The 14,890-nt window shown below is 40.8% G+C and overlaps 1 protein-coding gene across 1 annotated transcript in view; it reads left to right on the plus strand.

Moving 5' to 3' along the window:
* ZNF804A (zinc finger protein 804A) overlaps positions 1-14,890 on the plus strand; it is a 153,167-nt gene that overhangs the window by 118,716 nt on the left and 19,561 nt on the right. The window lies entirely within an intron of this gene.

Consider the following 14,890-nt stretch of genomic DNA (forward strand, 5'->3'; position numbering starts at 1 on the left):
CTCAGAGTGAACATGGATTAATTGCTGTATGTGTTTTATATCTGCATTATGTAAGCCAATTATTTGCCATTCTTTCCTTCAGTGCTCCTCCCTGAAACACTTCCTTCCCTCTCTCTCACTGGTATTTTTATTTAGCCCATAATTTACGGTGTCAGTGTGTTAGATTTAGTTTTGAGAAGTATGGAGATGTGGACTTCAGCAGCAATAGCAGTCTGTGAGAAGCTGGAGAGAAAGATATATTAGATGAGAAATCAGCAGCTAGCTTCTTTGCATCCTATAGATGTTTATTATGAGTTGCAAATATTTTTATTTAAAATAAGCTGGAACTGATTCTTCAGGTGTTACGTCCATACAGCAGCATCTCATTGATGGAGGCAGCAAAAAAGAAAGTGATGGGCAGAATCTTCTTCACTTGAACTCAAGATGTTTATTTATTAATTTTTCAGTGTTCTGAAGCACTTCTAAAAAATGAAGACCTGAAGGCTGTAGTGTTTGTTCCTCTATTCAGGACTGATGAAAAATTGATTTTGAAACTGAGGTCAGGTGTGAGACCTGGGGCTTGTTTCCAATGGCTCATATGGTTATTCTTCTTTCCTGATGGCTTTAGGCAGGAGGCGGTGGGCACTGCAGAAGGGTCTGACAGAGCATGGCAGATCATACCTCTCCATCTTTTCTGCGTGAGGCCTCTGTGTATGTGTGTGCATGTGGCTTTGTGGATGGTTTTGGTGACACACAGGAAGCCATCTTCCTCTGTAAGACCTCCACAACTCTGATCTTCCTGGTAGGAAATCAGGCAAAAGTTTCTAGTTTTCCAGTAGAAAAAACAGTATGGATGTTTGTTTGGGCAGAGCAATAATTTTCTGTAGTATTACTGACAAATTAGACTATTGATTCCTGAGATTAAAAGGTTAAGTCAAGTTTAACTCTTCTGAAGTTTTTTTTGTTTTGTTGTTGTTGGTTTTGTTGGGTTTTATTTGTGTGGTGGTTTCCACGGCTGTTATAAAGGAAACCCATTCCTCTTCCTGTATTTTGGGTGAAAAAGGGGGCAGGCAGCAAATGCTGCAATGCAAGCTCACTCAGATTTGCTCATTTTTCAAGAAAGTTCATACCACCTGCTTTTTTTGAGTAACCTGATTTTGCTAAGTGTGCTAGAGCCATTGCAGATGCTACTGTTGAGTGCTCTGAATTTGTCTTTGAAACTTCCTACCTCAATGGCAGAAGTTTTCCAGCAGTTCAATAGGGGTGAGAGGAACAGATAATCTGGTTTTGGATTGTGCTTCATATTTTTTTCTCTTAACTTTCTCCCTTCAATCACACCTTTCTACTAATAATGGACAGGTAAGCGAAAGCACCTACTAGAAAAAAGTTCCCATGATCCAAGAATTAGCTGTAAGCAGCCAGTTCAGTGTCTCATTCCCAGCACCTGACAGTGGTTTTTGTATGATCAAATGGATGAAAGCTCTGCCACAACCTGAATTCATCCCTGCTGTTCTGAAGAGCCATATTTAGTCCTAACTGAGCATTGTTAGCACCCTATCTAAGCCATGGGATGGTGTACCGGTGAAAATATTTGTAACAGCTCCTGTACCTCAGTTTTACTGTAGAAGATTTTCTTTCCATTGATTCAAATGTTGCTAGCACAGAAAATTTACAGGATTTGCAACAGAAGATTTTCTAATTATTTAGTTTTCCTCTTTGGGGTGGGGGGCACTGTACTGTCAGGGGTTGGTTGTGTTTTGATTTATTGTGCCTTATAGCTTCTGAACACTCGCTTTGAGATAGTATGAGGTCCTTCTGACCAGTCCAGAAAGAAAGGGTAGAAATGGGGGGAAATAATTTTATCTCCTAGGACCTGAAGGAGTTCAGAGCAGTTTCTCAAGATCTCCACTGCCTCTGTTAGTGTTTTCTCGTTCTTAGCTTTGACAATGTGGTTTGGAGAGCAATATCTGTAGCCTTTATGAAATACTTCTGGAAAAGCAACTTGCAAGCACTTAGACAAAAAAAAAAAAAAAAAAGGAAAAAAACCACCAAAATATAATGCAGGTAAAATGTTCTGGGCTCAATACAGAGAGAAATGTAACTAAGGCAGAACCACTATTATTTCATATAGTAAGAAGAGAATTGCTGTTTGATGATGACGATCTAAAATCACAGAATGCAGCTTTTGAGACCCATGCCAGGGATTTAAAAACATCTGTGTGGTTTTATGCAACATTTCTTAAGTATTTGGAAGCGCACGAGGAGCTCTCTGAAGTGCTGTATTTATGCAGGGGGAAAAAAGTCCTGCCTGAGTTCCTCAGAACACTGCAGTTTTGATAAATGTGGCTGAGCATGAAGTCCTGGGCTCTGAACGACCTTTGTCTCATAGCCGTTCAGAGCTGGTGAGTTGTGGTGTCTCACTGGTGAAGAAGGCTGGATCACACAGCTAGCTCCCTCCAACAGTCATTCCTCAAGAGACTTCTTGTCGCTACAAGAGCAAAGATGTTTTATTCCTGTATTTGAAAGTCTTCCTCTCCATGCCAGAACTTCTGATTAATTGCCTAATATCACGGCAGCCCACTGGGGCTTGGTGCTGTTTCCTCTCCCAGGAGTGCTCTTCCAAATTTCGAACAACAACAATAAAAGAAAAGCTGTTAGGAAAAATAAAATTAATAGCCCTAATGTATTTCTATCTAGATATGCAAATAAATCAAGTAAGTAAATTATAAGTAGGAATTTTCCCCACAGAACCAGAGGTCATTTCTCAAACTGTGTCTCCCTGGATGAAAATGATCTCCCTGCTCTGAAAATGTATTTACTATTGTAGGGAGGTAATAACGCCGAAATTTTGCAGGAAGGCTAAATTAGTAGTTGTCTCCTTGCCCTAGTCCAGACACAGATTTCTCCTGTCTACATTCTTCTCTCCTTACATGTTTTTCTTCTTTGCATGTTTTTTAGAGATCAGTGCCAAATAAGCTAGAGAATATCAATCTGTAGCCAACCAGAAGTCCAAACTTTAGTTGTCTTTGTGTGTTTATTGAATAAATATTTCATGGAATATGGGTGAAGAAAAAGAAATTCAGAAGTGGAAGGCTACAGTTAGGCATAAAAATAATGAAACCCCTGTTAGTATATAGTATATAGTAAATATTTCATTTACTAATGCTGTACCTTCTATGAGGTATGAAGCATATAAGCTATAAAGTAAGAGCAGTGTAGCACATTTGGGCATGCCAGTACTCTCAGCCAAAATAGGTGTTAGCAGTTGTTTGATTCTGTCATTTAAAAACAAGGCAGTGAATCCATGTAGTCATCATTACAGCTTTTTAAAAATATCTCATTGTAAAGTTATTACCTCTTAAAATGAAAAAAATAAAAAAATCCCATCTTTTCTGCTTGGTTGGCGCCTGCGGAGAGCACACCGCAGGGCGCCTGCCGGCCAGCGTAACACAACACAGACACTGCGGTGGGTCTGTGCCCAGGCCATCTGCAGCTCCTGGCGTAGCCACACAGCTCATACCTGTGTGAAGGGAAACGTGATACATAATGTGAGAATTACAAAGTGAAAGAATTTAACTGCCTGGAGCCAACAGTATTTTATGTCATGTTTTTCAGGTGTGCTTTTTGCAGGTTGGGCTCCCCTGGAGCTATTGGAATCAGAGAGAGGCAATGTGTTCTGTATCATCTTGGAAATGCAGAAATGGTGGTTCTCAAAAAAAGTGTCATCTTTGACATACTTATAGAGCAGTATGTCAATAAAGAACTTTGTTGTACTGCAGAATAAAATCTTAAGAACTTGAAAAATGAAGACTTGCTTCATAAGCAAAACAAATGGGAGAATAGTGGGTCAGAGTTTTGAGGGATATATTCACCACTAAGATACTTCATAAGATGAGAATATTAAAACTTCTGTTTCACAAGTTTTAAGTGTAGCCCTTCCTGTGGGAAAGCTGGAGTTGGCTACCTGATAGGGGAATGGTGAAGGGGATCTCGAGCAGTGATGCAGAGCAAGACAGCGCTCTGTGTCCAGCTTTGCCAGGCTCTGCTTGATGAGATGCGGGAGGAGGGGGAAGGTCGGCTGCTCTCAGCTGGGTCCCTACCTTTTCCACTAGCCGACAGCCCCGGTGCAGCTCAACGCAGCCTGAAACAGCATTGCATTTCCTGGACCTTGCAACACACTGAGCCCTGCCAGGAGGGACGTGTAAGATGACGAAAGAGACAGGAGGGCCATGGTGAGAATTTATGGCCATGAAAATCCCTGAAAGTGATAAAATAAATCACTTCTTCAACACCACCTAAGCTGGTCTTGGATCAGAAGAATGCCCGTGTGGATGTCTTGGTGCCGAGCCCTCAGTGCCTTGCGTGACTGAGGGGGTGACTGTGTGTTTGCAGGGAGCGTGGTGACGGGCAGCAGGAGCACAGGTGCAATGCCAGCTGCTTCATGCCCTCGTGGGGAAAGCGTGACCCTGGCGTATCCCGTTCGATGGACCTTGTGGGACACAGGGATGCACGTGTAGCATCATTCTGTCTGTTCCTTGCAAGTGAAAATAATTCTTTCAAGTACATTTCAGTATTTCTCTTTTTCTTTGTGTTTTTTTTCTATCCCTGTAGCTAAGTGACTTGTCCCTTTTGATATTGGATAGTCAGGATTCTTGCAGTGGGTTTTCTGGAATGGAGAAATTGTACATTCCTTCCCTTACTTCAGCTTGTTTCTCACCTTAGAAGATGGAACGACGCAGTGTCTCCTTGTGGGCAGGCAGTCTTAACTTTCTGAATATTAAGCAAGCATAGATGAAGATTTAAACATTTTTGTTTGAATTGATGTTTTGTAGCTCTTTCTTACTGTTATTGGTTTCCCAGAATGTAACTTAGCATCTCTTCCTATATATATATATATTTTTTTTCCCCCCCCCCTCAGGAAAAGATAGTAATCTTTGTAGCCTTTTTAAATATTAAGCGAACATGAACAAATGTTCAGCTGTGTTTTCCTATACATAAGTATATTTGTAATGCACATACAACCATGAAATGACCCCCTCCTCTTCCAAACACACGCTGCTCCATCACTGTATTTCAGGTTTTTTTTCCCATGATTATTGCATTATCTAATGGTCTTTTCTGTCTGGAATGGGGTTGGTTTGTTTTTTTGGTAAAAAGCTTCCTTTGAAGTCTTAAGCACTGATACTGACAGTAATGCTAATACGGGTCATCACCAGGCCTATTAATTATAGCTCAGCACTGCTGGTAGCATTGGAGCAGACACTCTGTTCTTCCTTTCTCAACTCCTTTTTTTTTAAAAAAAAAAAAAAAAAGAAAGCATAAACAAAACGTCAAACCTTTTGCTGTTACTCTGAAGAGGAAGGCAGAATTGCCAGCATGACAGGAGCACATTGGGCCACAAAGGAAGAGGGAAACGGAGTGGGGATCTCTGCCCCGTTGCAGTGTGAGGATGTGTCCAGAGCAAACGCTGGAGAGGTTTCCAAGGGGGAGCCCGTTTCTGGATTGTGGGCTGCCAAGAGTGCTGCTTCTGGGTCACCCCTGGTAGGTGGTTTGGGGTAGGTTTTGGTGTAGACAGCACGAAGTGTAGGCTGCAGGAAAAGGTGAAATACAGCCCTGTTGCATTAAGGCACAAGGACACTTGGAAAGAGTTTTGCTGGTCTGTTAGTACTGCATCTACATTGGCAGGCTGCCGATGGTAGTCTTTATTCTGCTTCATAGAATGTATACTAAAATAAAACAGTTAAGTTCTGTTCTTTACGTATATTTCAGTATATTTAGGGAGAAACATCACACACTGTTTCCTGGATGAAAGAAAAAAAATATTTTCCTTCCAGTTTTTGTTTTACCTATAAAATTTAATCCCAGAAATTGTTATCAGTGTAAAAGAGTATTTAAGCACTCTTTAGCTCAAAACTTGCACTGATGGGTTAGATGAGGATATTCTTGAGTAAGGTATTAATACTGAAAATGCAATTTTGTTGCCAATGAACATTCTGTTTCCTCATTACCAAAAAAGACATATCACTATGTTCCTGCCTTAGTAATTATAACAGAAAAGATACTGCATAACATTTTCTGTCTTTCATGTTTGGGAAATGCTGTTCTGTAATAATGTTTGATTAACAAATTGACTTATTTTTTCTGAAAAAAAGTGTTTTTAGAAGAAATATAATTACAGTAGAGAAGTATATACCCTATTTGTCCCACTAATAGCTTGCAAACAGAGTATTAACCCCATGCACTGACACATCTAAACTCTGCGAGAATTGTATTTTATACCCTACAGCTTGTGCATGCTGGTTTATATGTGAGAGTTCATTCTTCATCGGGAAGAACCGCGCAACCTTTTCAGTACAAGCCACAGTAAATCTTAGGGTTATTATTGCAGTCTTTGCTGATCCGTGCAAAATCAATCCTTCATTCATTTCAGAAAACGCTGGTTCTTCTCTTTATGGTAGTTCTGACCGGTTGACAAAACATAGCATTGCAATAATGTTGCCTTTTGTGAAGAGATGTGACAAATCGCAGGAACTACGTGGAGGTGGTAGTGGGTTTCCCTCCAGTGATGACACCTGCTCAGCCCATGCGCTGTGTGCAGTAGGACGTCGGGAAGTCTGCAGAGCCAGGCGTTAACTGACGGTACATCTAAGGAAAGGTGGCACGCCTGCAGCAGGTGACTAGTGCTGTGGTTTCTTTAGGCAGGCTAATGCTACTCTAGAAACAATAATTACTGTTCTGCATGTTTTAATTGCAGCTCAGTAGCGGCTTATGCAGAAATGTCTTCGAGTTCCTAAACCACTCTGGGTGCGTTGAGCAAAGTCTACAATATGATCTCAGGTTTTTCTTCCTTTTTCCACATGCAATCAGTGGAGTCTTGGGACAATTCAGCTGGAGAGCCTCTTCTGTGTTCCTGGTTGGCTTTTTGGGTTTGAGCTGCTGTGGTTAGCTGCTTGGCTTTTTTTCTGGTTTGTTTTTTAGTTAGTGCTACCACTGCAGCTGTCCAGTAAAGGTCTGAGTGGCTCCCTAATTTAAACTTTCCCCTCCCTCACACTGCACATGGATGAAATCAGAAAGGCTGAAGTAAGGGCTGTGTGAGCATTTGAAGGGACAGGTTAGGCGAGCAGGCGTGCAGTCTGTTTTGACCTCTGAAGGCAGACAGGCAGTAGCCCTCATTGAAGAAGATTTCAAGAGTCGGAGTAGAGGAAAGCAAAAAGTGTGCCCCTGCCTTCAGTCCTGTTTGCATTTCGGATTCAGCTGGGCCTTTTCCTTCATCTCAAGGATACCATACACATATGTTCCAGTAATGCCTCCTAGTTTCTCACTATGCTTTCACCTGTGCTTGTTCATGACAAACATCCTTGTGACAAACCTGACTTATTCTGTAAAGGACCTTTCAATTTCTTCCAGAGTCTCTGTGAGTGGCAGAAGGGTAGTGGTTCAACATCAAATGACTGAAAGTGTTGATGTCTTTTCGTTGAATGATTTATTTTACTTAAGACATTCAACGTGCCGAAGACAATATAAATGCAAGCAGTCTACATGACTGTGCCTCCCTCTTGCAGGCATCCTTGTCTTTCCCGGAATTTTCTGTTATGCAAGTTGCATCTTTTCTTAAATTAAAACCAACAAGAGACCCATGGTATACTGTAATTTAAATAATAAATAACATTAATTCAGCTTCATTCATGATTAATGCTACTACTTTTAAATTCCCGGCTTCTCTGATGTAACTTATTTCTGTTGTTTTGATATACTCAATGATACCAAGAAAGAACACAAAAAGGTGGCTCTGCACCTGTAACCCACCTTTCATTTTTTAGCACTGAAAATGAAGAATGTTAAAAAAAAAATTACTAAATGAAAACCTCCACCTTACTTAATTCTGATTTGTATTTATTCCTTTTTAACCACCTTTATTGTATATTTTTGTATAGCTATTAAGTGCTTGCCTGCAGTGGCATCTGTATATTCACATCTGATACAGGATCTCATTTTGTCACATGATTTGTAACTACAGAGAGTTATTTTCTGCCTACAATTTTTTTGTGATGAGAACTAGAAACAAACCAAGAGACTCACAGTGACAGCATGGAAGAGAAGGGTTACTGGAGGTTAGGGATCATTGTCACAGACTCCCTTAAAGATCAGGTTGTCTCCTCCTCACCTCTGTGCAACTTCTTCCCTTACTGTTATTGTATTCCCTCTCCTGGCTGCAAGAAAAGCAGCTGTCCCCCAGCCAAAGGGGTTTTCCTGGAGGCACACTGGTTCCAGTGAGCATTGCAAAACCAGGGCAGTTTAAGGATACTTAAGGTTGTCAATAGCCTTTGTCTCACGGACAAAAGCTGTGGTATGAGACATTGCTGTCACTAGGTAGGATAAAAGATGGAAGGCTATATTAATTTGAAAATGAACTCACAAATGAGACAAAATAGAAAAATTTAAGTGAAGCATTAAAATGATGCTTATCACACTCATCCTTAGTTTTCACTCTCTTTTGCTAAGCAAGCATAAAGCTAACATAAATCGTTCTCTTTTTCTTCTGTTTTGTGAGACAGAGGCTGCTGCCACCTGTCCTTCTGTCTCCTCTTTCTTTGCAGTCCCACTTCTCTGCCTCAGCAGGAGACTTTTCTTCTATGCTTAATGAATCTTTCTTTTTCCTTTGTTTGGATATGAGTACGACACATGCTACTGATGTGGGTTACTTCATTTTCTTCCCTAATTTCTGCCCATAGTTACATGATTAGCATTTCTAAGGAATACCCCAATTAGTATATTTTCTTGTCATCAGCATACTATATAAGGTTGGCTAAAAGTTATGTATTGTATAATGCGAAATATATTCAAAATACCATCTATGATAAGTTATTATAGTCTACCTGTGAGTGTTATATGCTCACTAAATAAGAACATGTTTGACTCCTAACCTGTCTCTCACATCTGCTCTGCCTGCAAAGCCTGTGACCTCTTCATTGAGTACTTGGCATTTGCTTTGCACAGTGGAAGCTCTATTCTGAGTTACTCCATAGTGATCAACACGGCCAACATCTTCAAAAGGCCAGACCCAATATAACATGAGTTCAACTCATGTCTCAAAGAGCAAAGAAGGTTTCTGGGGGGCAGGCAAAATCACTGGGGTATGAACAGCTAAAAAAAAAATACAGAGAATATTTGCGAGGAGATTTTGTGTTCAGATGCTTAGAAGTAGGTCAGCCCTGAAGCAGATGTCCATCCACCCCATGCCAAAATTCCTGCAGGGGCATATGCTATACTCAAGCCTATTTTAGGATCCTTCTTTTTCACCTAATGCCCCCCCCAAAAAATATATATATTTGGAGTGAGGAGGAGTGGCCATCCAAGCAAAGCTCTCGTAACAGCTGAGCAGTAGGATTTGCAATGGTAAGAGCTGCTGGGCATCCTTAAAATGGCAGGTGTTGAATAACCACTTATGATGATGAGGTGGAGGCTTACTTTACTTAAGTAATGGTCTTAAATGATAGCTTTTTCAAATGGCTCTGCAGGTACTAGATTTTCTTTACAAGCACTGTTCAGGTATCTTACTTTGGCTGTGCACACATGCCTGGCTATGAACCAGGGGAAGCTGGACTAGCTAATGACTCATCTGTCAGCCTCGATTAACATGAAGATCAACAAGGCAAATATAATGTCATATCATTTTCCTTAAGCAATGGTGAGGAGAAAATATTGTGTATTAAAAAGTGCCAGGTTTGGAAGGTTTTTTTATTCTTTCAGTGTAAGAAAGTGTAAAATTCCAGGTTTATGGCCCCATTTGAGTAGAGCTTCACTAGCTGCTCATTGTAGGATGGAGATTCACCCACTACAAAGGAGCTTCAGTGCTTTCCTAAATGGGTCTGCACAGAGAGGACTGACTCCTTTGCAAATCCTTCAAATTGCCACCTGAACTGGAGATCCTTGATCTGTAATTTATTCTTAAGTAGGCAACTGAGAATAACATGGTTCAGATAGTGTACATCTCTTTTCTTGGTCCACTGCAGAAGGTGAGCAATTCTGCAGGTGAAGCAAACCCAGTTATTTTGATGATTTTTTTTTTTTTTTAAGTGAAAGGAAAGAGAAGCAGAAGCACAGGTCTGAATGTAATGGGAAGAAGGAGTGAGGGGAGGGAGACAGCAGGCAGTGAGGTCGCGGAGGGAACAATACCCTCCTGCCCTTGCACTTATTGAGGGGAGAGCTGACCTTGCTGCAGGAGGTGGCTAGAGGCATGCAGGAGGCTGCTCAGCTCTCGGCAGCAACGGACACCCTGAATAGGTGCCCGTCACTCCTGGGGCAGGGATTGTGTGTAGCTGGAGGATGTAAAGAAGTGGTATCGCGTGCCCTCCTGAGCACGCCACTTCAAGCACGCACTCATACGTGTGTGCTTTGGAAAATAAAAAATAAATTTAAAAAAATACAGAGTGCTTATAATAAAAAAAACAAAATAGTAGTCACTTTTCTGGGTGTATAGGTGATTTCTGCAAAGTAAACTGCCTACTATATTGCTGAGGAAAATACTTTCTTGGACATTTGTATCTGCTGTCATTGACAATAAAATTGCTTGAAATATAAAATATGGTAGTGTGTTGCCTACCATGACAGAAACTGTAAGAGGTTTTGACCTTTAGTATGCTTTAATGGGTGCTCTACAGAGGAACTGACACTTCCGTTTATTAACTTGTAATTGTCCAAAATAAATCCTGCTTTTTTCCCCTCCCAGTAGATTGAAGCCTGGTATATGTTAATTGTGCTGGCTCTTCTCCTGCCCTGACACCTTGACAGCTCTTGTCAGCTTTTAAAAGTTATTCCCGTATGAAAACTATACCTCTACTGGTTATTCTCCCATAATGGCCTTGCCAGTCATCTCTTCTGTGTTTTTTAATTCTGACATCAAAGTTTATGCTATAGTGTTGCCCCCTGACAGGAGAGTGTTCTCTAATGACTAGCAGTAGGTCAGCACTCCCTATTTCGGAGAGAATGCAAAAAAATTGAATCCAGCATTTGGGTTTGCAAGTATATGCCTGGGGCTCTTGCTTTACTAAGGCTCAGGTATTTGCTTTTCATTAAAGAAATGAGGTAGTACAGTAAACTGATTTATTAGCTGTACCACCCGGTGCTCTCATCTCATCAAATCTCACACTGTGCAAGACTAGAGCATCTCATAATTTCAAAAAAAAGAGAGCTAATTAACATTTATGTGCTACAGGACATGATGGTACTTCAACGGGTGGCACTTTTTCCTTTGATTCAGTATTGGAGCAATATAATTGTGTTGCCGGAGTTGCTGCCTTCGAGATACAAAACCCGAGACCTTGACCACCAGGATAATTGAAGTTCCCAGACTGCTTTCTTAGGAGCAAGGGTGGGAACTCCAGTCGTGCACTGGCCAAAATCCAGGCAGGTAATTAGATTCTGTTACATTAATGCCCCCTGTGGCTTCAGCTGATGATAGCGACTTCTCTTCCCACCCTTGCCGTTCGGTGTAATTGGTGCACACCAGCAGACAGCTGCTGCCCCCCTCAAAGTCGAGTGGTTGTGCTGTGCTGATGAACGGTGCGGTGTATTCCTTAAGCCTAGCACCTGTAAAAGAATAAAAAGCAGTTACACCGTAGAGTTCATTGCTGTCAGAAAGATAGGTTTTGGCCAGGGAAAAATACTACTTTCTGTGTTTGAGTTTTTGAGTCACCAAAAATCACTGGTTTCTGCATTTGGGTTACGTGTCAGCAGATGAATGGTGCAATTACCGCGGCACTAATCAGATCACATTGAAGAGAATGCAAGGTAAAGGCAACACTTTTGCTTCCACTTGCTGAAAGTGCAGTGGCATAATATTATTTGGGAGAGTTTGATGAATTTTAATGGCGGGGGGGGGGGGGGTTGATTGTTTGGGGGGTTTGTTTGTTTGTTTTTCCTTTTCCTGGCGTGTTCTCTGACATGCTCTAGAATCTAACTTTTTTCTCCCTCTGACCTGGAAGATGGTGAAGTTACAGTAATACTAGGGAACACACAGTGATCTGGAAAAGGCTAATAAACTGTTTCTCTTCAGGTCATTGACTCTGAAGTATAGTAACTTCTTTAAGATGTTGTAATTAATGGTTTCACTACATTCAGGATCTTCAAGAGTGAAAGGCAAACCTATCAAAATCAGTAGTTTTGTTAAAACAAAAATAGAGTTTCGTTTCATGTTCCAGTTGGGCTGAGCCTGGAAAACCAAGCTGCCAACTCTGTCTCCCCTGGGAGCTGTCACTAGAAAGACCAGTTCTTCAACATATATGATTGTCACCCCAGGTTCTCCCATTACCTTTAGGATTAAGAACGTGAAATGGAAGACATTTCCATTGTAAACCTAATTCGGAGGGCCATTACAAAAGACCACAAATAGTTGAAGAACTGTAGTAGAGGAAGTATCAACCAATTCAAATGTGAATGGACATTAAAAGTAACATGACTTAGTCTTCCCTAAATTTTACACCCGTTAATGTGTTAAGTTAAGCTTTAACATGTCAATGGCTGGAGAATTCCTTCAGAGTAGAAGTGGGAGAGGGAATGCTTTCCCTGGCAGTAAGCAGGAATCTGGACACAGATTGCAGATGTGCTGCATGCAGGGTGCCAGCTGGTGTCTTAAGGGTCAGTAGAAATGTCAAACAGCATGATTTATTGTTAGTGATACTGCCCCAGGCAGAAATGAGAGTTCGTAACATCAAAGTGATGCGTACACTTTGTAGGCACATGAGATTTGTTTCACAGCATCTGTTAAGACAAGAAAGCAAGTCAAAGCTGCACTAATTTATCTGCTTGTAGGGGTGTGAGACCGCTACCTGTAACTGTATCAGAACTCTTCATTGCCTTGTGGAGAACACTAGATCTGGTTTCAGCGGTGAGAAGTACTGGGGACTTGCATTGCTTAAATGTGCCTGCATTTGATGAATAGACCCGCTTTGTGCTTGTGTCAGGTGCAGCTGTGTATATGCAGAGTCTCAGGGAAGGCTCAGAATTTCTGGTGGGAAGCCAAGTACCCAAATTTACAGTTCACCATCTTTTACCCATTGAAGGAAAGCTTGAAGTTTTAACACTGCAAAATATTAATGTTTGAATACAAGAGGTACTTAAAATTATGCAAAATTTCTTAAGCAGTTCTCTTGCTTTGTTACTATTATTTAATTTTGGTTTTGTTTATTTTAATTTGTTGCCATTTTCGATGCAATCATTAGTATACATTTTGGAAGGCTAGAGTTAAAAGAGATGGGTTTCTTTCATAAAGATGGCCATTTGCAATTTTTCACCCGGAATCTTATTAGCACTCTCAGATTTTAGAGAAAAAAAGTGCTAAAGCCCTAGCATTAGCTGTTAGTTCAAAACGTAGCTACAGTCAGTTTATCTCTAAGCAGTAAAGTGCTATACATTAGCAAGATTTGATGAGAATAGAAAACACTATGTAAGTTACAACCAACTTAGTAAAACTAAGTAGCTATTACTTTAGTTCCATCTTCAGTGATCTTTTAGCAAGTTATTTATTTTAGTACAGACTGCTCTAATCTGGGCAGTGGGATCAAGGAAGAGCTTTAGTTGTCTGCTAGCAGCTTACCCAGGGACATGATTCCTCAAAATATGGGAATGTCCTACCAAGCCCAGGTGCAGGTTTTGGTGCACAGAGTGCTGGCACTGCCTTTGCAGACTGGTGAAATGGCAAATGGTCCTGAAAGAAGTCACGTGTTTGTCTGCCACTCCATCTAAAGAAATGTTTTGACTGATGAAACTGTGAACCATCCCCCTGCCTTACGTTAGCAGTGTTCGATGACTTTGCTAATATCTATGCTTCTGTAATAAATTAAAAAACCCCAAAAACATCGTGAAATGGGTCATGTGGATTGCAGCCCCTTCTAAATATCCTCAGATCAGAAATCAGATCAAGTATTGGTACTCTGCAATGCTTTTCATGGCAGCTGCTTCACACTAACTCCATTTTGCAGGCAGAGTTTGAAGGACAGGCTGTTTTGTTTCGCAACTGGGGCTTTACAATAAATCTGAGTCCGAGCCAGAAGTGGTGTATGGGTCTCCTGATTGTCTTTGTTTGAAGCCTATTTGGCCATGCTTTCCTTTAATTATACATGTGCTCACCACCCGGTGTACCATGCATTCATTTGCTGATGTAGCCCGGTTTTGTGGCACGCTGGTAAGGACGGTAGGTCTTTCAGCTTATGTACTGCATAATAGAAATGATGCTATTCTCTGCTGAATTGCACTTTTTACAGTAACTGGAAGAAATGTTAGTGCATGTGTATTTGTGTTAGAGGTAAGAGTGTAAGTTTTGTTCAGAAAGTTTCTAAGCTTTGGAACTTGAGAAATTTTCTAAGCTTTTCTGAGTCTTTCTGTGAGTATGTGGTTGCATCCTACACAAGAAGGCAAGAAGCAGTTTTGGGGATGACAGCTTGATGAATGGATTGAAGACATTCATAAAGGATGAGTCATTTTGATGCCATTAAGAGACAGAATTCCAACAATATATCCAGGATGTGCAGAGGGAGAAAGTGTTGTTTGTGTAAAGTAGTGTTCTTCAAACCTTCCTTAAGCATCATCTGTGGCAATTTTGCAAAAAACAGAGAGGATGTGAGAGGGAAAAACAGGTGTCTTACAGATCTTTTTCTTATCCCAGTCCACTTGGCAGTACAGCATGCTGCTAAGAAATCTCAGAGCAGTAATGTGGGAACCTTAAGACAGAAGCAACATTTTTAAGACCAGCCTACTTTAAGGGATGTTATAAAGACTGAAAGCAGTATCTGAAAGATCTAGGTTTCCAGGGAAGATAACTTGTGGAGAAAATAGCCCATTTTTTGGTAGGCTAGAAGGAAATGTCGTTATTTGCTTCTCTATTTTTTATAGCTATCTGTAGGAGAAGTATATA

This window comes from Falco cherrug, chromosome 8 (genome assembly GCF_023634085.1).
Source record: "Falco cherrug isolate bFalChe1 chromosome 8, bFalChe1.pri, whole genome shotgun sequence".
NCBI classification, from domain to species: Eukaryota; Metazoa; Chordata; class Aves; order Falconiformes; family Falconidae; genus Falco; species Falco cherrug.